Source organism: Canis aureus, chromosome 29, assembly GCF_053574225.1.
Source record: "Canis aureus isolate CA01 chromosome 29, VMU_Caureus_v.1.0, whole genome shotgun sequence".
Classification (NCBI taxonomy): Eukaryota; Metazoa; Chordata; class Mammalia; order Carnivora; family Canidae; genus Canis; species Canis aureus.
The window spans coordinates 1109046-1135618 of NC_135639.1; the positions used below are offsets into that span (position 1 = coordinate 1109046).

The window sequence follows — 26573 nt, forward strand, 5'->3', positions numbered from 1 at the left end:
CAACTAAAGGTACAGGGCTTCTTTTTGGGGTGACGGAAATGTTCTAAATCTGTGGTGACAGCTGCATGACCCTGTGAATATATTAAAACCCCGTGAATTCACACTTTCAGTGGGTGACTTCCATATTATTAAAGCTGTTACCAAAAAGGAGGAGAAATAGACTTTTTCAGACAAACAAAAGTTGAAAGGATTTATTGCCAGAAGATCTGCACTACCAAAAAAAAATTTAAAAATTCAAGGAAGTTCTTCAGGCAGAAGAGATAATATCAGACGGGGAAACTGACCGACATAGAGGAAGGAAGAGTGCTCAAAGTGATAAAAATGAGGGAGTATACAAAAGACTCTTTTCTTATATGTCATCCCTTTAAAAGATGACAAATTATCCACAGCAAAACCAGGAACAAGTGCATTGTGGAGTGCCGAGTACATGGAAGTAAAATATCTGAAAACAATAGAAAAAATGGGAAAGAAAATGAAAGTCATTAATTACACAAGAACTGGCACAATATCAAGAAGGACCGCAGCGAGCTAGAGATGATTTGGGCCCCTGAAGCGAGCACCGAAAATTCTACTGAAGAGAAGGGCAATGAGGAACCTACAGGTATGTGGGGTCATAAAAATACTCAATCCCACAGAAGTCAAGGAAAGAGGAATAAAGAAGAGTTAACACAAATGGAAAATAAAGGGCAGGAAGCTAGGTTCAAATCCAATCGTGTCATTAAATACTAAAGGTAGATGGGAGGAAAAACACAATTTAAAGGTAGACATTTTCAGATGAAATTTTTTTTTAAAGGCAAGCACCACCTTCACACTATCTACAAGAAACTCATTTTAAATAAAATTATGGCATAGATGAGTTAAAAATAAAAGGATGGAAAAAGCTATAATATCTAGCAAGCTCTACACTGAAGAAACTGAAGAGACTGTATTCATGTTACATCATGTAGATGTAACAGAAGATGATCAGAGCAAGGAACGTTACCAGGGATTAAGATGGACATTACATAATAAGAAGATAGTTGATATATCAAGAAAGCACAGCAATCAAACAACAGAGCTTCAAAAATACATAAAACCCGGAGGCCTGGAGGGCTCAGTGCATTAAGCGTCTGCCTTTGGCTCACATCATGATCCTGGAGCCCTGGGATCGAGTCCTGCATTGGGCTCCCTGCTCAGCGGGGGGCCTGCTTCTCTCTCTCCTCCCTGCTCGTGCTGTCCTCCCCCACTATCTCTGCCTCACTCTCAAATAAATAAATAAAATCTTTTAAAAAAATAAAAATTACATAAATGGAAATGTAAGTATAAATAAGAATTTTCACACCTAGAATTGGAGACTTTAACAGTCAACCTCTCAGGAAGAGATGAAATAAGTGCACAATAGACCAGTTAAGAGTATAAAAGATTTCAGCAAGACTATCAACCTATTTGACCCAACTGACATTTGTAGGATAGATACATCGTCTAACAACAGAATATGTAGTATTTTTAAGTGCACATATGATATTCATCAAAACATACTGCATGCTAAAACATATCACATCAAAGTTAAAATAACTGAAATGATCCAAAATGCATTCTCTGTACCTTCCCCAAGAAAGTCAATTAAAAATATGTAATAGAAAGATATCAAGAAAACATTTAAGTACTTGGAAATGTTAAACACACCCCTAAATAACCAAACTGATGAAAACCAGAACTAAAGAAAAAGTCTTGAACAGAACCAAAGAAGTTGGTTCTTCTGTAAGAAGTTTTTAAAAATAAATATTTTTTAAAAACCCAGGAAATAACAGGTCAGGTCATGGATAAATTGGAACAGGTGAAACAGAAATTGAGAAACTATAAATAAACTAGAAAATATTTTGAACCAAAATGGAAATAGAGGCACAAATACCAGAATTTGTGGATCATAACTACAGTGGTATAGAGAGGGTACTAAGGACAATAAATGCTTATACTGGGAAAGAGGAAGGTCTCCAATCATCATCTAACCCTAGTCTAAGCTTCTACCTTAAGAATACCGGAAAAGATAAAGTAAATGTAAGGAAAGTAGAATAGAAATAATAAATGTTCATAGAAATCAATAAATCTGAAAACAATAATAAAATAAATCAATAAAAGTAGAAGTTGGTGTTTTGAAAATATTAATAATATTAATAAATCTCTGGAAAGGCTGATCCAGAAAAAAAAATGAAGACATGCATACAATATCGGAAATGGACAAGGGGACATCCCTATGCGTCCTACAGATATCAAGAGATAACAAATGAAATGGATAAATTCCTTGAAAGACACAAACTAACAAAGCTCTCTCATAACTTGGGTAGCCTTTTATCATTAAAGAAATTGAATTTGTGGTAAGAATCTTCCAACATGGAAAATCCGAGGCAGAGACAGATGCACTGGTGAATCCTCGCAAACGTTCAATGAAGGAATAACAACTCTCCATCAACTCTTCCAGGAGAGAAGTGAATGCTTAACTTATGTTACGAGGCCAACCTTATTCTGATACCCAAACCACACAAAGACATCACAAAAAAGAATATCCTTCATTAAGATGGATGCAAAAATCTTTAACAGAATCAACCACTCCAATCCAGCAATACATGAAAAGGATAATACGACGGATCAGATGGGACATGTATAAGGAATGCAGAATTGGTTTAATATTTTTTGAACGAGTCCCTTTAATTCACCATATTAATACATTGAAGGGAAAAACAAGTCCTCGTCTTGAAAAATGCAGAAAAGCCTTTTGACAAAATTCAAAATCCATTCACAATAAAAACTTTCAGCAAAGTAGTCATAAAAGGAACTTCCTTGACTTGATAAAGGCCGTCTACAGAAGAACACTTGCCGCTAATGCCATACTGGATAGTGAAAGTCTTACCGTTCTTTTCCCTAAGAACAATGCAAACCCCCTACACTCACCACTTGTATTCAAAAGTGAACTAGGAAAAGAACCAGAGGCATTTTTTTCATGTGTGACACAATCGTCTATGTAGAAAATCCCAAAGAATCTACCTGGAACACGGGAGGTTAGCAGGTTAACAGAATTAAAATTCAAAAGAGAAAAATCAATTATGTTTATTAGTTATAGTTCTTCATACTAGCAACAAGCTATTTTATCACAAAACAATACCTTTTACAACAGCACCAAAACAGTATGAAATACCTAGGAATCAAGCCAACAAAATATTTACGATATTTGTATGCTTGAAGACTCTACTCGTTCATGAGACGAAATTAAAGACCAACTAAATGGAGAGACAGCCAGTGTTCATGGATCACAAAACTCAACACTGTTGTGATGTTAATTTTCCCAAAATTGAAATTCAGATGAAACACAATCCCAACCAAAATCCTAATGGATCTTTTTTTGGATAGGCTGACAAGTTGTTTCTAAAATGGCAGTGGAAAAAGTAAACCATCTAAATTCAGCAATTTTGAAAAATAACACATTTGGAGTTGGAAATCACTACCCAACTGCCAGCTCACGATATAGCTACAGTGTGACATTGACGTAAGGACACGCATTTGGGCGCCTGGGGGGCTCAGTTGGTTGAGCAGCTGCCTTTGGCTCAGGTCATGATCCTGGGGTCCTGGGATCGAGCCCTGTGTTGGGCTCCCTGCTCAGTGGGGAGTCTGCTTCTCCCTCTCCCTCTCTCCCTTTGGGGTCTCCCCACCCCCCTTCTCAAATAAATCAATAAAATCTTTTAAAAAAAGAAACAAAAAACACAGATCAATGAAACAGAAGAACAGACCCGCATAGTCTCTGGTCAATGGTTGTGTAACAAAGGATGCAAGAAAACTCAATGGAGAAAAGACAGTCTTTTGAAGAAATGGTGTTGGAACATTCACACGTCTATATGCCCAAATGAGAAAGCCCCAAACACCCACAGCTCGGCCCGTACCTCACATCGTATTCAGAAATCAAGTCGGAAGGGGTCATGGAACTGAATGAAACACAAACCCACAAAACCTCCAAGTGAAAACACAATCATCATGATCTTCGGGCAAAGAAGCAAAGACCATATATGAAAATATTGACAAACGGGGCTTTATTTTAAATCTTAAATTTCTTGTCTTTGAAAGATGCCATTAAGAAAAAGAAAACCGGGCAGCCCGGGGGGCTCAGTGGTTTAGCGCCACCTTCAGCCCAGGGCGTGATCCTGGAGACCTGGGATCGAGTCCCGCATTGGGTTCCCTGCATGGAGCCTGCTTCTCCCCCTCTCTCTCTCTGTCTCTCATTAATAAATAAAGAAAAAGAAAACTGCTGCAGATTGAGAAAACATATTTGCAAAACACACACCTGATGGAGGACTTGTACCCAGAATACGTAGATATATACGTTCCAAAACTCTCAACGTTCAATAACGAAAAACAACCCAGTTTAACAACAAACAAAAGCTTTGAAAGACTTGTCACCAAAGCAAGGGACCAGGCAGCAAAGAAGCACATGAAAGGAGGCCCCAGCGATCGTCCGATCGTCCGGGGGATTAGAATAAAGCAAGGTGCTCCCACCCACACCTGCGGCACGGCTGCGGGGGGAAGGCCGGCCACGCCATGGCACTGCAGGGACGCGGGGGAACCAGAATTCTCACGCAGGGCTGCTGGGAACGCACCACGGCGCAAGGCTTTGTTACTTCCTGAAAAAACGAACCACACACCTACCCTAGGATGGGCCTACGGATGCGCCCAAGGGAAGTGAAAGTCACGTGTGTACAAGGCCTGGGACGTGGATGATCCTCGCAGCTCTGTCCGTAACAGCAAAACCAGAAGCAACCCCAAACCCATCAACTGGCGCCTGGAAAGACCAACGAGGGCGTAGCCCCACGATGCTGGGGGTGGGGGGGGGAATAAAAACCCAAGGAGGATTCATGAAGGGCACGCGCAACAGTAAGTCTCAACAGAATGACACGGAAAGCAGCCCGATCTACAACATACACACTACACGTCCGCATTTATACCCAATTCTAGAGGAACGAAGGCAGTGACGAGCGGCTCGGCGGCGGCCTGGGGAGACGGGGCGCGGCCGGGAGGGGCGGGGGTCAGGGATGACAAGCCTGTAGACACGGCGGTTACGTTCCGTGACTGTCCGCTCAGAGACGTCCAGTGCGCCGCCGCTGGTGACCGTCGGGAGCCTGGGCCCAGCCTCCAGCTGTGGGACCAAGTCCTGCGCAGCCAGATCCGGGCGGCTCTCCAGGGAGGCTTGGGGGTTGCTCCTGTGACGGGAACCAGCGGCTCTCGCGAGCAGGAAGACCTGCAAACGGGAGCGGATAGAAGGGTCCTAACAACGCCACAAAAAAAAAAAAAAAAAGGAAAAAGAGGATATTTTAAATTTTTAATATTTTATTTTGTGGGTCCCTTATCTTTTTTTTCCTTTTCTAGATTTTTTTTAACGGTTCAGTCATGAGAATGCATTCACTTTGTGATTAAAAATCAACCCCGTATTTCAAAGGGGAAGTGCAGCCAATGACCTGTTAGAAGGACCCTGGTGTCTCGCCGGTGCCCGGAACAGCTCCGTGAGGGGCTGCACAGCTGGCTGTCAGGTGCGGGGACCCCGCAGGCCGAGCACACTGTGCCCACGTGTGTCCACGGAGGTCATGAGCCGAGGACACGGCGGGGAGGAGGCTTTTCTTCTTTCTTTCCTGAGTTTGCTCCAGTGGTGGAGACATGGCCCCAGCCTGCTGCCCCGGTGCCCATCAGGATGGGGCTCTACAGGCCTTTTAAAAGCAGTGCCACCTGGGCATCCCCTGGATGGCATCCCCTGGACGGCACCTCGTGGACGGTGCCCCTGGATGGCACCACCTGGATGGCACCACCTGGACGGCATCCCCTGGACGGCACCTCTTGGATAGAACCTCCTGGATGACACCTTTTTGGACGGCACCTCCTGGACAGCACTCCCTGGATGGCATCCCCTGGACGGCATCCCCTGGACAGCACTCTCTGGATGGCACCTCCTGGATGGCACCTCCTGGACGGCACCTCCTGGACGGCACCTCCTGGAGGGCATCCCCTGGACAGCATCCCCTGGACAGAACCTCCTGGACGGCACCTCCTGGACGGCATCCCCTGGATGGCACCTCCTAGATGGCATCCCCTGGACGGCATCCCCTGGACAGAACCTCCTGGACGCTGTGCACTCTCACTGCGGAGACGCTGTGTGCGAAGCGGAGGCTTACCGAGACTCCAGGTGTCTGGTCTTGATCATTCATGGCCTTCCCTTTGGGTCAAAGCCCTCATCGTGGGCAGAAGAGAATCCCTGGCAGAGGCCCCTTCCCATAGGCTTGGATCTGGCTGCACGTCGAGGCCCAACCGTCTGCGGCCCAGGTGCGGGTCCCTACGCCCTGTCTCGCCAGCGGTGCCGGTCCCTGAGTTGTTGCTAGTGCTGGCCCCCCGGGGCCCCGGAGAAGGGTGCCGTAGGGGCGACCACGGCCCAGAACACCTGCCCTGTGCACCCAGAGAGGGCCGGTCCCCTCACCGCGCTCCTCGAAGCCCGCGCTGGGTGCTGGACCAACAGCGCCACGTCTGAGGCGGGACCCGGGCGCCCATGCACGTGTGCTGGAGGATGGGCCGGGGTTGGTTCCAGAAAGACCGCGGCTCTGTGGCCTGGGCCTCTTCAGCGTCTGCTCGACGCAGGGCTGCACCAGCGACCATGCGGCTTGCGTGTCTGGAAACTGGGCAGGAGGGAGCAAACAGATGTGGCAGCTGTCCTGCGTGGATCGCCGTGTCGCCGTGACGCCTCCAGCAGCTCGCACTTCAATCAGAGCAGCCGGTTCCATGGTGCATGGGGGCCGATGGTGTCGTCTCCCTGGGGGCGGCCCGGCTGCGGGAACACCTCCCAGCTGCTCAGATGTCAGCGGGCCTTAATGCAATGGGCCCACCAGGGCGTCCGCGTGGCCCTGGGAACCGCGCTCCCTGCCGGCGATCCGGGGGATGTGCCCAAGGTCAGCACAGAGTCACGGAGACGGAGACCGGCACAGACGTGCCGCCCCTGGAACCTGGGACCGAGGCCGCGCCCTGGCCTGACCTGCTCCTCCGGGACGCCCGCCGCTCACCCGTTCAGAGGCTCGGGCCCGCTGAGAATCTTCCAGGTCCGCAGCTCTGGTCCGGGCTGCAATCGAAGGAAACCCTGCTCTGGCTGTTACCCGCTCCCCCCTCCCCCCGACAGAGCTGAGCCGAGCGGCGGCGAGCGTCCACACCGCCAGCCCGCGTCCACACCGCCCGCCTAGTGTCAGGGTCCCTGTGATGCTGTCTCCACCACAGCCCTGCCCGCCGCTACACAACCACCGGTTCCCCTGAGCAGCCAGAGGGACCGGGCGGGGGGTGGAAACCACTTAATAAGCTGTTGTTTCCCCCAAAACACAATTTCCTCAAATAAGGAGTGGTGTCCGTGGACAAGACATGTGTCCTGTTAAGTGTCACAGAGAAGAGCCCCCCCAACCAGGGGCGGGGCGGCCGATAAGGGCGAGCGAGAGTCATCCATGTGCCCGTACTGAGCGGCCAAACCAGGCCCCGAGGAGTCCCCTGCGCCGTCGGTCCCACTGGGGGACCAGGGAGCCCCGGGGCCTGGGGCCGGTGCTGTGTTCCCGGGTGTCCAGCAACCCCTGCACGCGGAGGGCCCGGCCTGGCACCCCTGCACCCCACGGCTGCCGCGGGGACGCGCTCCAGCCTGGGAAGCCGTGGTACCTGGCAGGAGAGGCCCACTGCCCACGGGGCGCCAGGCCCCGCACCCCGACGTGCTCGGGGGCACAGAGGGACGCCGTCCCCAGCCTCCCGGTCCGTGTGCTCTCTGCACACCCGGGATGACAGTCCACGCTGTCAGCTCCCGCTCCGTGGGTCTGATGCTAAACACAGACGCGGACTCTAAGGTAACAAGCGTGTGCACAAAGCCCGAATGCCCAGGCCGAGGGCAGCGACGCCCCTGCCGGCCTCAGCCCCCCGCCCCCGCCCCGCCCCGCCCTCACCTCTGCGCTGTCTGACCCGGATCCTGGATCCTCGGCGCGGGGACTCAGGCCGGCGGGCAGCCCGCTCCCAGGTTCTATGACTCAGCAGAGCGCTCGGCTTTTATCTTTCAGTTGGAATTTGCCAGCCGCGCATCCAGGGGGAGGGACCGTCTCCACCGCGTCTCTAAGCAGATGCCGGAGCGATCCCCAGCTCTGCCGACCGGCTTCTCAGGGCTTCTCAGGAACGCCCAGCGCCGCTCAGTCCCCAGACCGCGTAGACGGCTACGGGCGGGGGGCGGGGGAGGAGGCGGGCAGGCAAAGGCAGGGCCCCGCAGCCCGGCCACCGTCCCCGTCACCGTCACTGCGTGCGCACCCGGGGGGATCCCGGAGCCAGGGCTGCTCCGCCACAGCCTCACGGGGACACAGGGAGGAACGCGGGCCGCTGGGCGAGTCCTGGCTGCGGAGCTCGCCTCGGGGTCCAGCTGCTCCGGGAGGGCGGCTCCGTCCCGTCCTGGGTCCTTAGAAAATCCCCTCTGGACTTGAAGTGGCTCGAAGGCCAATAATAAGAAGGCACTTCCACTCCTAAAGGATGCTTGATTTTAAATGGTGAGGCGCTAGGATTGGGATCCATTAAACCCTGAGGAATGAAAACAGAATGAGCCCGACAAATAAGACGGGCGCCAGTCGCGACCGTGGAGCGCGGATCTCCTTGCAGCCAAACCCCGCGGGAAAGCTCCGCAGAAGCAAAGTGAAAGGGGGGAGGCTCTCGGGGAAGAGCAGGTCCTGCAGGGTCCGGAGCTGGAGGGCACCCGGGACAGCTGGGCGGCGCCATCCGGAAACAGTCACCACCCGGGATGCAGACGCCCCCCCGCCCCACGCCCGGGACCTTGGCCTCGGCTGCCCCCGGGTCTGGAACCAGGAGGGGACGAGGCTCCCCGCCGCGTAGGGCCCGATCCTTGGCCTGTGAGGGTGCTAGCTGCCCCTCGGCTCCCAGCCCGCCCCGCACCCACCCTTCCCTTGCACCCCAGCTCTTCAACGTGGGCACAAATGTCCAAATTTCACCCCATCCCAGACCTGGCGGGCGTCTTTCTGACACGAACCCACAGCGTGGTCCTGATAACATCCAGTACGGCGATGATAATGCGGTAAATGGCAGGTGTGGGTGATCCTTGTGCTCGTCTACACCCGGGTAAGCAACACATTGGAACAAATGACCAAGCTAATGCTGGGGCCGAGCCTTCCACGACGGGGACAACACCGTCCTGGGTGCTTCATGGCTGCTAACCTGCGAGAGCCCTGTGGGCTCATTGTCACTGCTGTCTCTACAGCGCAGGTGGGGAAACTGAGGCCTGGAGAGGCTTGCCCCAGGTCACACAGCTAACAGGGGCCAGAGCGGCGTGCACCGGAGCGGGGCGGGGGGCGGGGGGTCTCCGGAGACCAGGTCCACACCGCAGCCGTGCTGCGGGGCCCATGAGGGCGCCTGAGATGAGGACGGTTACGCGGGGCGGGGGGGCCGTTCTGGCCACAGGGCAGCTGCCGGCCAGGCCAGACGGAGGGACACAGCAGGTGCGCAGCCATGAGCCCAGCAGCGCCGCCTAGAAATCGTCCCAAGGAGACGACAGAGTAACGGCGCTCGGGCAGGTGCGGTCCGACAAACACCCGGCGGCACTCACCCCGTGCCCGGCACGGCCCTCGCGACTTCAAAGCCAACTCACTGGAGGATGATTGCGGTAACGTTGCCCGAAGCGTGACGCTGACACCTGGAAGCACCCTCGGTGTCCACGCAGAGACGACTCCGTGAACACAGAACGCGCGTGTACAGAACACAAGGGCACCGTCTGGACACGCTGGTCCACGCTTGCTGCCATGGAAGGAGGCAAACACCACACTAGGGTCTTTCAAACGCCAGTGTGTATGGGGACGCCTGGCTGGCTCCGTGGGTGGAGCAGGCAACTCTCGACCCCCAGGTTGTAAGTTCAAGCCCCACATTGGGTATAGAGAGGACTTACAAATAAAATCTTTAAAAATCGTGACAATAGGGGCGACTGGGTGGCTCAGTGGTTGAGCGTCTGCCTTGGGCCCAGGGCGTCACCCCGGGGTCCCGGGATCGAGTCCCACATCGGGCTCCCTGCATGGAGCCTGCTTCTCCCTCTGCCTGTGTCTCTGCCTCTCTGTGTCTCTCATGAATAAATAAAATCTTTAAAAAAATCATGATAATAAAAATAAACACTTTAAAGCCGGTTTGTATAATGCGACCTTTGTAAGCGTCTGCATGAGACACAGACACAGAGACCAACAGAGCAGGGTACAGAGCCAAGATAGCAACCCTTGCATATATGGCCAAGGATTTCTGACAAGGGTGCCAAGAGCACTCGATGCAGAAAGGACAATCTTTTCAACAAATGGTGCTGGGAAGACGGGGTGTCCCCACACGAAGGGATGAAGCTGGACCCTTCCCTAACCCCACACGCTGGAATGAACTCAAACGACATCAAAGGTCTAAACGCAAGACCTAAAACTACAAAGATCTTTATAAGAAAACATAGGATCAAAGCTTCGGGACGCTGGACATGGCAATGATTTCTTGGACACGACGCCAAAGGCACAGTGAGCAAGAAGTGGTCGAACTGGGCTTCATGAAAATTTTAAAATGTCATGAATCGGGGCCCCCAGGGGAGCTCCGTCGGTGAAGCATCCACCTTCGGCTCAGGTCACGATTCCAGGGTCCTGGAATCGAGTCCTGCGTCCGGCTCCCTGCTCAGTGGGGAGTCCGCTTCTCCCTCTGCCTCTGCCCCTGCTTGTGTTCTCTCTCTCTCTTTCTCTCTCTCTCAAATAAGTAAATAAAATATTTTTATTTTTTTTAATATTTAAAAAATAAAATAATACATAAAAATAAAAATTGTGTGCATTGAGACACACTATCCACAGAATAAAAAAGGCACAGAAGGGGGAAAAAAATATTTGCAAATCGTGCATCTGATGAGGGATTAGTATCCCGAATACATAGAGAACTCCTACAACTCAACAACAAAGAAAATAAACAAAAAACGACTTCTGTGTTCCAACAAACTTAGGCGCGTGTGCAGACCCACCTACAGGCCCCTCATCACTGTCGCCAGCATGTCCCTTGCAGAGGGTTCTCGCACAGGCGCCCAAGGGCGGGTGTCCGTCCCTTCCAAACCCCCCGGGGGGCTGGGGTGGGGGAGCGCGGGGTGCACCGAGGGCCGTGCTGAGCCCCAGAACTTCAGGAGCAGTTTGCTCATTCAAGTCACAGCTGTTTTCCTGAGCCAGGAAGCGGCGTGTGCGCCTTGTAGAGAATGTCGAGAAAGCATGGGGGCTCCCCTACGAAGGCCGCCCCCCCCCCCGCCCGCCGGGAGACCTGGGCAGGAGCGGGCCTCCCTTCCACCCCGGCTCCGGAGGTCTCGGAGGCCCCGCTGAGCGTCCAGGACGGATCCCTGCGGCCCGACAGCACCGAGGAGCTGTGGCGAGGGCGGCCCGGGAGCACCGCGCAACCCCCAGGCATGGCCACTTTCATCTCTGCATCGGGTCGCCGTCCCGAGGGCCCGGTCTCACCTCTGCACCCGCCTCCCCGCCAGGTGTGACCTCTGTGGCCGCCCCAGGCCTCCTCCCTCCCTCCCTCCCTCCCGGAGCCTGGTTGCGCCCCAGGCCGCTCCACACGCGCCCACTGCTGCCCCAGGGCTCCCGGTGTCGGCCCCCCGGGAGGGCACATCCACGGTTACGCTGCCCCCTCCACTGAGGTACCCTCTCCCCACCCCAGGGCACGATCCCACCCCACCAGCCGCCAAGCCTGACCATGGTCCCCGCGTCCCAGGCCCCTGCCCTCAGGCCCACACCTCGCCTCCCGCCAGGACCCTCTCTGGGGCCCCCCTGGGTCACGCTTAGCCCCTGGCACCGCGGCTCTCGTCACCCAGACCCACTCTTGTCACTCCCAGGCGCGGACGACATGTCTTCATTATAATTTGCTTCATTGGTCTTGAGAAACAGCAGAAATGCTGTCACTCCACACGTGTCCTTTGCAATCGGCTTTGCTCGAGCGACACCAAGTCCTCGACGTCTCGGCTCACGGGTGCTCGTAGAGCCCATCGCTCTCAGCTCGCTCCCGCGTGGGTGCACATGTCACGTGTCCGTTTCCCGCCGCCCCTCCCACCTTCACAAACGACGCTGCAGTGAGCACAGCCCCGCACGCATCTGCGTCTGCTCCGAAGGCTCTGGGCAGGTGCCCGCCGGGGACACTCTCCAGAGCCGCCGCCAGGGCCCCGGGACGCGCCTGTGCCCCCCCACAGCGTGACGCCGGCCCCTGCCATGGCTGCAGCTCTGACTCCCGACGAGGCGGCTCGTCTTCGCCGTGCCGATCGCTGCCCGCGCTTCTGCCCCCGCCATCCTCCGTCCCTCCCGTCACCTTTGTCACCTTTGTCTCTGTCGCTTACTTGTCCTTTGTGGCTGCGAAGGAGGCCAGGATATAGTCTGGACGTTAACCTCTGTTGGTAAAGTCTTGGCAAGTCTTTCTCTCTCTCTCTCTCTTTTTTTTTTAAGATTTTATTTATTTATTCATGAGAGACACACAGAGAGAGGCAGAGACACAGGCCGAGGGAGAAGCAGGCTCCCCGCCGACCGGGGAGCCCGATGCGGGACTCGATCCCGGGACCCCGGGATCCATCTTTTCCTCTGTTTTATGATCGTTTGTTTCTTGCTTAAGAAATGCTGCCCCGACGCACCAAGGCACCCTCCGAAGTTCGTTTTCGGGGATCGTCTCGCGTGGAAAGCCAACGTGCCGTCCCCCTTAGCGAGGATGCCGACCGTCCCTCCCGCCGTTGTGGTGCCAGCGGGCCCTGCTCACCTCGCGCTCCCGGGGCTCCGCGCCACCTGGTTCGTCCTCAAGCTGCACCAATGTCACTCCGCTCGGTTACACAGTTGTCAGAAGTCTTGACGTCTGGCCGGGCGCGTCTCCTTTGCCCTGTTGCTTTTCGAACTTGGCTTTTTTTTTTTTTTTTTTTTTTTGACATTGATTCGTCTACGTCAACGTGTCCAGAGCAAGGAAGCCCACGGGGATCCTGAGGGGAATGACACCCAACGTACCCGTTAACTGGGAAGCGGCTGACATCTTTTTGAGACCACGTCTTTCCGCGACCTAGTAGAGCTCTCCATCCATTTAGGATATATATATATTTTTTATGTCTCTCCACGAAGCTGGACATCTTCTCCGAAAGGGTCCGCACGCCGTCTGCTGTGTCTTCCGCCGGAGCCTCACGTCCACGCTACCATCACGCGAGGCACGTCGAGAGTCGCTGCCGCCTCTCCCCGCTGTCACCGGCGGTGAGCTGCCGTAGAGAAACAGTGTCGATTTTTTTTTAAGATTTTAAGTTACATCCACACCCAACTGGAGCTCTGAGTCACAGCCCCGAGGTCGAGAGTCGCCCGCGCCACCGCCTGAGCCCGCCAGGCACCCCGTCATTGGTGTCTCTCCACTGACCCTGTGCCGGCAGCTTCCCGAGGTCTCTTAGCCCCGCGGCCCCGGCCTGCCTTCCCCGGGCCGCGGTTCCGCTGCGCCTCTGCGGTTCGTGGGTGCGAACTAGTCCTCCTGCGCTCCGGGCTGCACGGGACCTGCCGCACGGGACCTGCCGTGTGATCAGAGGCAGGCGCGGGGATTAGCAGCCTCCTCTCAGGATGGTCTCGAAGGGAATCCCCTCGGCTTCTGCTCCTCAGGTTAGAGACGCCCCCGTATCCCAAATTTGCTAAGTGCATGTTTTTAAACGTCTTGCGGGCGGCTGTTACGATTTATGAAACGCTTTTCCTGCATCTGTATCGCCCTGTCCCCGTCCCTCAGAGCCACCCTTGCGTCCCCGCCCCCGCCCCAGGGTCGCCTGCCTGGACCGTCTTACGGTTGCTCCTGGTGGGGGGTCCGGTCCCATCATTTCAAGCCCCGAACCTGGGAGAGCACAGGTTGGCTCTTGAGTCTCCCTGACACACGTCCCGCCCCGAGTGAGTAGCGAGCGACAAGCTCACCCCTCGGGCCTGCTGGGCACTTGCAGCCCTCCTGGGGGGAGCATTTGAGGGTCTGAGCACCCACCGGGTTTGTCTCCGCCTGCCCCCTCCCCGCCCCCCCACCCCTCCCGCCCCTCCCCTGCTCTCTCCCCGCAGCCCCTTCCACCCAGCAGCCGGGGGAAGGCCTCCCACCCTCCCGCCCTCACGGCCACCTTGCCAGCAATCCCATTTACGTCTGACACTGCAGCTCCATCGCCCTGACACGGAAAGCTTCCAACTCGAGGTCAACTTCCCAACTCCCATGTGCTTCTCCGCGGCGACGTCGGCCTCGGGACACCGGGAGCCCAGTGGGTGCGCGTGGCCCAGGGCTGGGTGGGCCTGGCTCTGCCTGGCAGTGCCTCCCGCGGGTGCGCCGCTGTCCTGAGCTCAGACACCCCAAGGGACTGTCCTCCGACCCCGAGGACAGGGCAGTGCAGACCCACTGGCACGGACACATGCGGCAGGGCCGGAGCCTGCAGGACAGCCCGGCCGTCACACGTGGCCGCAGGTACCACGTAAAACACCGACTTTCCTCGGAAAAACACGCACCGTGTGTGTGAAGGACCCTCCTGACCCCGATGAGTGAACGATTCCCGCCTCCACCCTCTGGACAGCGGCCTTGCTCCAGAAGATTCCTGGCCAACCTCAGCTCCTGCGAAGACCTCAGACGGGCCCTTCCACCATGGGAGGACCAGTGTCCCCTGATGGGCGCAGCACGGAGACCATCACAGAGGCTTCATTGCACCCCCTTCCCTGGGACCCCGGCAACCCCGTTGCCAGTGCTGGGCCCCACAGAGCTTTCCAGAAGAAAGCCCCGCCCCCGACCCATGGCCTGTAGCAGAGACACATGGAGGAAACGGGCCCCGAGGCACGGGCGCCTCTCGGCATCAGACAGCAGAGCACCGCTGCGGGGTTCCCTCCCCACCGGGGCCGTCGTGTGCAGGGAGCCTGGGGACAGTCCCCAGAACCGAAGGCACAGGGCCCCCGGCCCGGAGACAGAGGCCCCGCCCCTCGGGCTGGAGGCGCCTCGAGATCCAGAGCCAAAGCCTGTAGGGTCAGTAGTCCCTTCCACCGAGATCAAGTGCGACTCTGCAACCACCTGGGGCCGCACTCACCCCTGGTCACGGTGCCTGTGACACGAGCACCTGGCGGGGACGCAGGCTGCTGCATCCTGGCCCGGCCCGGAAGGCGGGCTCTCCTGCCGGGAGGGGCGGCTCACACCCACACCTGCGCCCGCGCCCCTGCACCCAGGCCCTTGCGTCTGCACACCAGCACCTGCACACTTGCTCCCGCACCCCTGCGTCCTCACCCATGCCCTCACCCCTGCGCCCACACACACGTGCCCTCACCTGTGCCCACACACCTGCTCCCGTGCCCCTGCGCCCTCACCCCTGTGCCCTCACACCTGCACCCACACACACGTGCCCTCACCTGTGCCCACACACCTGCTCCCGCGCCCCTGCGCCCTCACCCCTGTGCCCTCACACCTGCACCCACACACACGTGCCCTCACCTGTGCCCACACACCTGCTCCCGCACTCCTGCACCTTCACCCCTGTGCCCTCACACCTGCACCCGCACACACGTGCCCTCACCTGTGCCCACACCTGCTCCCGCACTCCTGCACCCTCACCCCTGCACTCACACCCCTGTGCCCGCTCTGCAGGGACATGGCCTGCACCCTGTGCACTGGCTGCTCCTAGAGCCCGCGAGCCCCAGCCTCAGACGCCAGCTCCTCACCCGGACTGTCGTCCCCACAGGTGCCGCTCGAGGCCTTCACCCGACGGAGGCAGCCCCGCCCCTGACCTCACACAGCCCGTGCCCCGACCGTGCCCACACCCACAAGGGAGGCCCGGGGACGCAGCCCACTACCAGCACCACTGACCCCTGGGGTCAGGCTCCGTCATGATGACGGGAGCAGGTGTGCACGGCCCCTCCTGGCCAGGAGCAGCCCACGTCCTGCACTCCCCGGGGCCCTGTCCGTGCCCTGTGCCCCGTGTGCCGCGTGGACACGGCCCCTTTGTGCCGGTGCTAGCGAGTGTGCTTAGCCCAGAGCCACAGCACAGAATAGCCCCATTCATGCTGGCGCACAGGGCTGCTGTCCCCAGGAGGACGGAGACAACAGCCCTTTCACGAGGGTCATAAACACAGGACACTGCTGCCCTTCTTCCAGGCCAAGGCCTCACTGGCCGCTGAGTAAGAGGAAGGTGACTCGGGCAGAGGCATCCGAGCGGACACCCAGCACCTCCCTTGCTGCAGGGCTGACCGCCTGCCACACCCCGAGCCCGAGCTGGACACCCGTGTCCTTGTCCCACCCGCCCCACCACCACCCCGCAAGGCAGTGCTCGGGTGTCCCGCTGTCCTGCTGCACACCCTCGGTCCATCCATCCTCCCGCACGGCTCCCGTGGGATTCCACCCGGAGGGGGTCACTGACCGGCAGCTGAATCAGCCCATGACCCAGTGTCCCTCCTCCCCTGCTCCCCGCTCCCCTGGCTTGCTCCTCTTCCTCCTCCTTAGTCCCCAAGACCCACACGGGCCATTTGCTCAGGTTGGCCTGGGGGAGGAGGGACTGCGGGTAACGAGCTGAGGAGGCCAGTGCCAGCAGTGGCCGTAGAGACCTGCCCCAGGGAGGGGCCTGTCTCCCCGGGGAGGGATTTCTCACCATCAAGCTGGGTGGGGGTCCTGCTGCTGGTGGCAATGGCTGACGTACCCCCGGGATAGGCAGCGGCCTCTCGGGTGGTGGACAAGGACGGGGGCAGGTGGAAGGCGCTTCGTGTGAATGGGTCAACGTCATTGTCTGGACCTGTGGTTGCTGAGCTTGTGTTGGCGGCCCTGGCGGCCCTTGCACAGAAGATGGCAGCTAGAGCAGCCGAGCATCAACCTAAGGCAGGAGGACCCCAGGCCCACGGACCCGGACCCCTGTGCCCTGTGTCCCCTGAACATGAGGCCCAGGAGCCGACGGCTAAGGCACGAGTCCACCAAGAGGACCACCACAGGCGAAGTCAGGGCCTGGGAGGAGGAGATGACCGGGGCAGGGTGTTGGGGTGACACTCCGTGCCCTCCCCCCACCCCCACAGCAGCCTTTGTCACCTGGGGAGACTCAACCCTGCGCTGAGCAGCTGTGCCCCGATCCAGGCTCGCAGCGGGGGGTGTGCTGCGTGACGCAGGCCCCGAGGGCTGTGTCCACCTCACAGTGTTCAGCCTCAGGCTGCGTGGCCGCAGCACAGCCCAGGGAGCCAGTGGCGGGCGGCCGGGGGTGCAGGCGAGGGACTGGGGCCCAGAGGCATTTGGTGGCATGCACCCCAGAGTCACACCCCTGGGGCTACATGCCTGGGGCCACACACCCACCCAAAGAGGCTGGTGGCCGGGACCAGGCAGCCAGATTTTGTTTGGAGTTTGATCCACTGCTTTTAAAGGGGGGCTTCCATGAACCCCGCTGCTCTGAAAGAACCACAGACGCCAGAGGGGCCCTTTCCACACCCTGCTATTTGGGGGCTCCCCTGGGGGTGGCTGGGGCACTGGGCACTTGTGTTCCTCGGCCACAAGCCGAGAGGTGTGCCCAGGGTGTGACAGAGGGACCGGACGTGCAGGGTGGCAGGCAGGGGTGTGGGGGTGAGAGGCTCCCACAGGTGCAGCGCCCAGGGCCGCCCTAGCCCCACGGCCCACGCTCGAAGCACCCCCCACCCCCCGCAGAGGGAAGCTGGACTCGGCGCCGCAGGGACCAGGAGGTCACACCGGACTCGGATTTCTGGCTCTGGAGCCAGGCGGTGGGAACAGGAGGTGGGAACAGGCCCCGCGCGACCGCAGCGGACAGCTGACAGCACCAGCCTGCGCCGCGAGCCCGGGTGGGGCCGGGGGCAGGGTCTGGCCGAGAAGGAGGCCGCAGCTCGTTAGCCTCCCACTGACCAGGCGCCCAAGTTGACACAGAATTTAAGATGGAAAAACAAGCAACCCAGTGAAGTGAGAACGAGCATTAATTAAAAGCACAGCGCGTGGCGAGCCACGTCCCCAGGAAGGACAGCGCGGCGCCACCGCTCGGGCCCGCGGGCCGCTTCGGGGCCACGCCGTGCGGCCTCCCGCCTCCTTCCCCACTCGGGCGCATCGCGGCCTACGGGCTTTCTGGCAGGGGCCGCTTGGCTTTCATTTCCTCCCAAATGTCGGGAAAAGAAAGACGCTGAACTGTATGTAATTGATTCGCCGTCTCTCAAGCCAATTACTCGGACTCGTTCTCAGTCACCAGGTCACGCCCGGGGCCTATGTGAAACACCTGTGTCCACCGCGCACGACATTTTTGTCATCGATAAACCCCCCTCCCCGCCGAGAAGGAACTTGCTGTCGACTCCGGGTCAGGAGTCCGGCCCCCAGCATTGCTGCTCTGGCTCTGCAGGAGTCAAACCCACAACACGGGCGCCAGCAGTCCCGGCGAGTCCACCCCGAGGAGCCCCCAGCACAGCCCCGGTCCACCCGTGGGGTCCGGATGCCTCCCTCCCGCAAACTCAGGGTGCAGACGCCCCGTCCCCCGTGTCTGCGGCCCGATTCCTGCCACAGCCTCTCAGGTGCCGCCTCTCCATTCTGTTCCTGACTTCGGCTCACTGACTGCACCTCAGTGGGGCCCCAGAGCTGACCCCACTTAATCCACGCTGCCCACCCACCCGCCTCTCCCCGACTCCCGACCCAGCATTTGCCGTCAGCCCTGCAGCCCGGCAGGGACAGTCCCAGACAGCAGGTGACTGCCAGTGGTGGCTCTGGTCTAGGCTTGTGCATGCTCCACCTGCCCACACCCCACCCGCCCCAATCAGCACAACCACTCATCTGCTCCCTCCTCCGCCAATGCCCCTAACCTCTGGCAGAGCCTTGGTGCGTGCCAAGGTGAGTGACCTGAGAAACATTAATCCAGGAGTCATTCCTTGAGCCTGCCCACAGAGAAACTACCTCGTGTCTTTCACACACACACACACACACACACACACACACCACTACCAACACCACCATCACCATCACCACCACCACCATCATCACCATCACTGTCATCATCACCTCCATCATCACCACCACTACCAACACCACCATCAACACCAACACCACCACCATCACCAACAACACCATCGCCTCCATCACCTCCATCACCATCACTGTCATCATCACCTTCACCACCACCACCACAACCACCACCAACACCAAAACCATCACCACCACCACCACCACCAACACCAACACCACCACCATCACCAACAACACCATCGCCTCCATCACCTCCATCACCATCACTGTCATCATCACCTTCGTCACCACCACCACAACCACCACCAACACCAACACCATCACCACCACCACCACTACCACCACAACCACCACCAGCACCACCACCACCATCATCAACAACACCATCGCCTCCATCACCTCCATCACCATCACTGTCATCATCATCTCCATCACCACCATCACCACCACCACCATCATCATCACCACCACCACCCTTTTCTAAAATTCTTGGTAAACAGAAGTTGTTGGAAAAGGGAAGAGGAGCCAGGCCTTTCCCAGGCGTGTCCCTTACGCTAACTGAACCCTCCTAAGTCTGCTGGTTTCTCCAAACCTGGTTGACAGCAGCCCCAAGCGCTGGGATTAGAACTTGTCTCATGATGTGGATTCCCGATTCCATGTCCTCTTCCAAGTTCACAGAGTAAAGCTCCCTGGCCCACCCTCCGTCATTCCAAAAGTGTACATGAGACCACAACCATGTGACCTCAAGCTGACAGTCCTGTGGCCAGCCGTTTGCTCCCAGATCCACCCAGACAGAAGCCAGCACCCCCAGATCCCCTCAGTTCTCCATGGGGACAATTTCAGAACTCTTTCTCGGGTGGTGGTGGGGCTGTTAGGTCAGAACTAACTCACCTTCCACTGAGGACAGCAAAATGCCAACAGGACTAATCCCAGGGGCCATTCTGCACTAATTACTGAAGAATCAAGGCAGTTTTGCCAAAAAGTTGGCCACCGCCTTGTACTTGGACCTCTGCTCCTTAGCCTCTCAGGGGGAGGAAGGCAGGAGAGAACCCTGGTACTCACTCCAGGGGCGGGTTGTTGGTCATCCACACCATGCTTGAGCCCTTGGGGGTGATGCCAGAACAACATGCCCCCCACATTGCACCCCGATTTCAAGGGGCTGTAGAGATGGCACCCTTGGTCACAGTGGGGAGCCCCTGTCCTCAAGAGTGGTAACCACAGACTGGTCCTTGGACAGCAGGTGACCCGAGTGGCACCAAGGACTGCAGGCTGAGCTGGGTCCTACATGGTCCCAATTAGGTGCCCCGGCTGACTGGCAGGGGAAGACATGACCTTCTCTGGAGAAGGGCATATCTGTGTGAGGTGTCAGAGAAACCCCACAAGCAAATGTTCGAGGACGGTGGCTGACATGCTGCTAATGAGAGCCAGGAAACCAGGAGGTGAGGCAAATGAGCAAGAACTGAGTCTAAAAAAATAGAAGAGACCCATTCAGCCTTCAGGCATTAGAATTAACAAACACAGGTTACAAAAGAACAAGTCTTTCTATTTTTTAAATAGACTGTATTTTTAGAGCAGTTTTAGGTTCACAGCAAAATTGAGCAGAAAGCAGAACTCCCATACACCCCTGCACAGTCTCCTCCTATTTTATTTAAGGAAATAAGTTACAAGCTTGACAATAACGTCAGGGAGCAGAAAACTGTAAGAACTGATACGTCTAAGCTGAACAAGGAGAGAGAACTTCATAAAAACAAATATAATCACTGAAATCAAACACCCGATGGATACTTTTGGTGGCAGATTGGGCAGTGGAGCAGAGAAGTGGTAAATGGGAAGATAATTCAGAAGAAATCACCTAGAATTAAGTGAAAAGAGACCAAAAAAGAAAGAGAGAGAGAATGAGAACACACAGAGTCAGAGTAAGAAAACAGAGATGGAAGAGAAGCTCTCTCAGAAGGGAAAATGAAGGGGGGAAAAAAACCCCAGGAGTAGAATCTAGAGATAAAATGATCAAGAATTCTCTGGAATCGATGAAATACAACAACTCCAAGATGCAAAATAAGTCAAAACCTAGACATACAATAATGAAAAATGAGGAGAAAAAAACAGCAGAAACAGTCTGCCCGAGGAACAGAGCTCGCGTTCAAAGGCAGGACGGTCACGCGGACTTCTCATCAGGGCAGTGGGAGCAGGAGGGCAATGGAATCGGGCACTGCATATGCTTTCAAGATACGGGCCGTGCAGGAACCCTGTGCCCAGGAAGAGTATTTTCACGCTCACTCGTGAAAGAAATAAATTTTCAGACATGAAAAGGTGGGAGGGACAGAGAGTAGGAAGCGAGTTCTGAGTAAAGGAAGCTCTGCAGGCCGTGCCTCGGGTGACAGGGTGCTTCCACACGCAAGAAGAGACAGAAAGCAGCAAAAGTGCTAAATGTGTGAGGAAACCTAAACCAGGAAGCGACGGCGCAAAACTAACAGTAGTTTCCGGTGGTGTTAAAAGGGAAGCAAGATAGAAATGAAATGCCAACAACACAAACATAAAAGTTAGAACAGGGATGACGTCAGATTTCCCAAGTTCCGCTGTCTCATCTAGGGGGAGGGTCTGGATTAGGGTTGGCCTTCAGTAGGTCGATTTTTTCTTGCTACTTCTTTATCACCATCACGAAAATAACAGAAAACATAATAAATACCATTTAGATAGAAGAGAAGGCGAAAACGCCTCCACCAATGCGAAAGGAGGCAAGAAAGAAGAAAAATAGGAACAACAAGTAGAATAACACAAAATAAAACAGATTTCAACCCACATACATCAGCAGAACCATCAAGCAGAAACTAAGAAATGTACTTCTCGGGTAGAAGCAAAACGGCAGCGAGGCGGTCATAAGTCTTGAAACTCCCCGGATTTCCTCTCCACACAAAAACGGACCAGTCAGCACAGCAAAACGTAGAACAAATTAAAAACGTCTTCCGCAACGCCAGGTGACAAAGCCCTGCCACTCCTGCCCACCGCCTGGTGTTAACAAACTGCCCTGACACTCACGGGCTCAGAGCCAGTGTTTTATTTTGCTCCGGGACACAGGTGCATCGGGAACCTGAGATGCAGTGCGGAGCGGGGGCTCCACTCCAGGTTGGCTTCCACACCCACGTCTACACAGGCAAGGTGGCTGGGGCCCCGGCGTCCTCTCACCACCCGGTGGTGGTTGTGTCCCCGACAGCGATCTCTCCGAGAGGTCTCTACAGAGGCTACGAGGCGGGCGCCTGGGCATCAGCACTGAGAAGAGGAGGGGGAGTGGGCCTGCCTGATGGAGGGGGGCAGGGGACCAGACACCCCCACCTCGGATCCCCACATGGTGTGGGAGCCGCGCGCAGTCAGCAGGGCCTTGGGGTGGCTCCACGACGGACAGAACCCGGAGATCACGAAGCATCTACCGTGGAAGGAGGGTCCCCGCTTGAGGTGGAGGCTTAGCCAGACGAGCGGATCTTGTCAGAAGATAAATGTTTATGCGATTTTTCATGGGAAACAAGGAGGAAACTTAAAGAAACTCTACCCTCAGCAAAGTTAAACGATAAGTGATGAAATGGGGAAAATATATGCCACTTATATCACGGTAAAGGATGAACATCCCTAAACCATAAGAAACCTCCAAAATTGGGGCACCTGGGGGGCTCCGTTGGTGAAGCATCTGCCTTCGGCTCAAGGTGTGACCCCGGGGTCCTGGGATCGAGTCCCACGTCGGGCCCCCTGCTTCATGGGGAATCTGCTTCTCTCTCTGCTTCTACCCTTCTACCCCCCGTGCTCCCACCCCCCTCTCAAATAAATAAATAAATGAAATCTTAAAAAAGAAAAAAGAAACTTCCAAAATCTTAGAAGAAAGCCAAACCACCTCAGAGCAAAATGGAAAGAAATGAGCAAACTGTATAAACTGTTCACATAAAAAGAAATGCAAATATCCTTTAAATACATGAAAAGACACTCGACTCCCCCCCCACCCTGTGTTAAGAGTAATGCAAATTGGGGCGCCTGGGTGGCTCAGTCGTGAAGCGTCTGCCTTTGGCTCAGGTCAGGGTCCTGGGGTCCTGGGATCGAGCCCCGTGTTGGGCTCCCTGCTCGGTGGGGAGCCTGCTTCTCCTTCTGTACCTCCCCCTGCTTGTTCCCTCTCCCTCCCTCCCTTCCTCTCTCTCTCTCTCTCTCTCTCTCTCTCAAATAAATAAAACCTTTTTAAACTTTTTTTTAAAAAGAAACGCAAATTAAAATCACACTGAAATTGCCATCTCTCCCCTGTCTGGCAACCCCCCCAGCAACAAACCTGACGGTACCGCCGTCGGGGTGGAGGGAAGCATGAGGCCCACACGCTGCTGGCAAAGCGATGCAGGGGGCACCTCGTGCCGCGGGACCGAGTGGTCCACACAGTGGAGTCGCGCGTCCTTTCTGGTCTGGAAACGCCTCTTCTAATAATCGAGTGAAAGATTTGCTGGAACACATGAAGCCATGTACCCACGAGGTTCTACTAGGTCAGAGTAAAAGTACTTCTAATAGCAGGAGACTGGAAACAAGCCAAATATCCGCTGATGGAGACGGAGCTGCCGCCGGGGCAGGACGGCGCCCCGGCACACGACATGGGGGGACAGGCTCTTCCTGGCGGCAAGAGGGAGGCCCGGGGCTCGGCTTTAAATGGGGAAAAGTGGAACCAGGTCACGGAAGGCTGCCTTTTGCCTAAGTCGGGAGGAGGCACACATATGGAAAGACGTATGCATTTGCTTAAATTATGTTTAAACGGAAATATGAACTAAAAAAAGACTCAGAAAATATTGCCGCAGCGGAGAGAGAAGAAGATTTCAACAGAAGGATGAAGCTGCTCTTCCCAGAACACACTCTGAGCTGCGCTCCGGATGCTCCAACGTAGAAGTGACACAGAGTCAAAGGGGGGCCGACAATCCCTCACAAGTGGGAAGTGAAGTAAAACAAATGAGCCTCACGCATGACACCCTAAAGGCAGATGAGTGCAGGGAAGCTGTGGAGCCTTGTCCACTAGCCACGTTGTTATTACCTTGACGCTACCGGGCATACGGCGAAACAAGATGCGGTCCTAACAAGGTCACTAGGAGCCACGAATTCCAGCCTCAGGAAACAGAGAAATGTAAAATCAGAGAAATCACGGTCTTACATATGAATTGAAAAATATCAGAATAAAGGGACGGCTGGGTGGCTCAGCGGTGGAGCATCGGCCTTCGGGTCAGGGTGTGATCCCGGGGTACTGGGATTGAGTCCTGCTTTGGGCTCCTTGCATGGGGCCTGCCTCTCTCTCTCTCTCTGTGTCTCTCATGATAAATAAAATTAAAAAAAAAAAAAGAGAGAAGAAAAGAAAATATCAGAATAAAATGATGATGTATTTCTCTTAGAATTTCTTGAAATAAATAAATAAATAAATAAATAAATAAATAAATATTAAAATAAAATAAAAGAATTTCTTGGAGCTTTGTCTGCAGTCAGGAAAGTCACGCCCAACCAAGCGGGCAGCCACAGGCTCCCCCGACGCGGCTCTGTGGGGCTTTCCAGCTCTGCAGACCCGGGTCCCCAGGGGACGGGGCCCACTCCGGGCCTGCTCAGGACCCCAGAGGGGAGGGCGACTCAAACCAGAGCGCGAGGTCGCTTGAGACCCAGGCGAAGACCCAGGGCCCCAGGCCCATCGGTGGAGGCCGCGGGCACCTTGACGAGACACAGGAATGGTGACCACTGAGGAAAAACCTGAGACGGGGACTTCACCCAGATGCCAGACTCGGCTCCGCGGAGAGCGCGCTAAGAGCATGTGTGGGTCCGCGCGGGAAGGGCCAGCGACGCCCTGGCGCCCACCACCCAGAGACAGGACCCAGTGAATGAGACACTAGTGATTTGAACGCGTACATCACCAAAGAAGATGTGCTGATTCCCAACGGACGTGCAAACGTCCTCAACACAGTCATAGTGAGCGAGATGGACCCGAAGCCCCACGGGAGGCGACGCACGCACGAGTTGGCAAGGACATGGGGTGAATGGAACTTTCACACCAAGGGTGCGGCCATTTGGGGGAAGTTCTGGCAGTTTCTCATCAAATAAATCGTAGACGTACCCTGTGAGGCCCCCATCCCACTCCTAGGAATTCCCTCACAAGAAACGGTGCTTCCAGAATGCCTGGGGGGCTCAGTCAGTCAGGTCATGATCCCGGGGGTCCTGGGATCGAGCCCCGCTCCCCGCATCGGGCTCCCTGCTCAGCGGGCAGCCTGCTTCTCCCTCCGTGCCTCCCCTCTGCTCATGTGCTCTCACTCTCTCTCAAATAATTAAACAAAATCTTAAAAAAAAAAATCCTCAAGGCTGCAGACAAAAAGGTCAGTTGCCTTCCAGAGTCAAAAGAAGCCGACGATAGTCAGACTTTCAAAACCCACAAAGAATGGGATCCGTGGGGGGCTCAGCGGGTTAGCGCCTGCCTTCCGCCCAGGGTGGGATCCAGGATCGAGTCCCACGTCAGGCTCCCCGCAGGGAGCCTGCTTCTCCTTCTGCCTGTGTCTCTGCCTCTCTCCGTGTCTCCCATGAGTAAATAAATAAAATCTTAAAAAAAAAAAAAAAACTCACACAGAAGCAAGGAAACAATGGAGAAACATTAAAAAAAAAATCTATGAGAGAAACCACGAATCAAGGATTTCAGAAGCAGCCAAGTACGGCATGTCCATGGCTCCAGAAACTAAGAAAGTGCTAAATTAGTAAGGATAACAATAATAACTAATAATAATGTAATAAAATTTTGAAAGAAAGGGGAGCTTTTTGCAAGAACACAGGAGCCGAGCCCAAGGAGGTCCTGAAGCAGAAAGCTGGGGTCGCTCGTCACACGGAACACACAGGTTATTACCGACGTTACCAGGGACGAGTCAGTCGTCCACGTGTCCGCACTGACGTGAAAATCAGCGGGCAAATACGAGGGGCAGGCACGGCTCTTCCTGATGGGAGGGTCCAACCAGCGACGTGAGCCGAAGAAGGGGCTCGAGGGCCACAGGGCAAACAGCACGGTGACCGCCGTCGGGGGCAGGGCACGCAGGGGACGCTAGGCCAGCAGGGGTGACCGGAGAGGCGGGGTCTACACAGGCCCCTCGAGACACTGGCCGGCTGCAGTGCAGAAACCCGGCCCCCAGGACGTCCGGACCAGTGTCACCATCGACGGGACAGGGACACGGACAGCTCAGGGAGCAGGACGCGGAGAAGGGGCACAGGCGCTGCCGTGAGCTTCCTGCCAAAGACACGTAACCTCGTTGCAGTTTGAGAAGAACTCCAATCGTGGGCATTTTACCAAAAAACGAGCCAGTAGTTTGCAGCATATCAATGTCCCAAGAGACCAGGCAAGGAATTGTGGCAGGTTGGAGGACACCAGGGGATCCCAAGCACAACACAGGGTCCAGGGCGCGGCCCAGGGGCGGAGGAAGGGCCTTAGCACTAGCACGGCCGGGGAGGCCTGAGTAGGGTGGGCGGCGCCACAGCAATACGGGTGCCTGGTCCCCTAAGCTGCCAGCGCTGGGGGGCCCGGGCGAGGGGGCAGCAGAGCTCTGGGCCGTAAGCCT

At 55.8% G+C, this 26573-nt stretch overlaps 1 protein-coding gene and 1 long non-coding RNA gene across 28 annotated transcripts in view; one reads left to right on the top strand and one right to left on the bottom strand.

Annotated features, from left to right (window-relative positions):
• The window catches only part of JAKMIP3 (Janus kinase and microtubule interacting protein 3), a 96750-nt gene that overhangs the window by 64563 nt on the left and 5614 nt on the right, over positions 1–26573 (bottom strand). For 5 of the 27 annotated variants that reach the window (XM_077877164.1, XM_077877161.1, XM_077877151.1 and 2 more), the window contains exon 1: positions 7971–8792. The exons of 1 other annotated variant lie outside the window; for it this stretch is intronic. The gene's annotated coding sequence lies outside the window, so the exon portion shown is untranslated. Of the gene's footprint in view, positions 1–7970; positions 8801–15876; positions 16286–26573 lie in introns of those variants that run through there. 21 more of the 27 variants (XM_077877165.1, XM_077877162.1, XM_077877160.1 and 18 more) reach the window with 12 other exon arrangements.
• On the top strand, positions 8257–9985 carry LOC144300920 (uncharacterized). The gene is made up of 2 exons (XR_013367638.1): positions 8257–8555; positions 9022–9985. It is a non-coding gene; the product is annotated as an uncharacterized LOC144300920 (long non-coding RNA).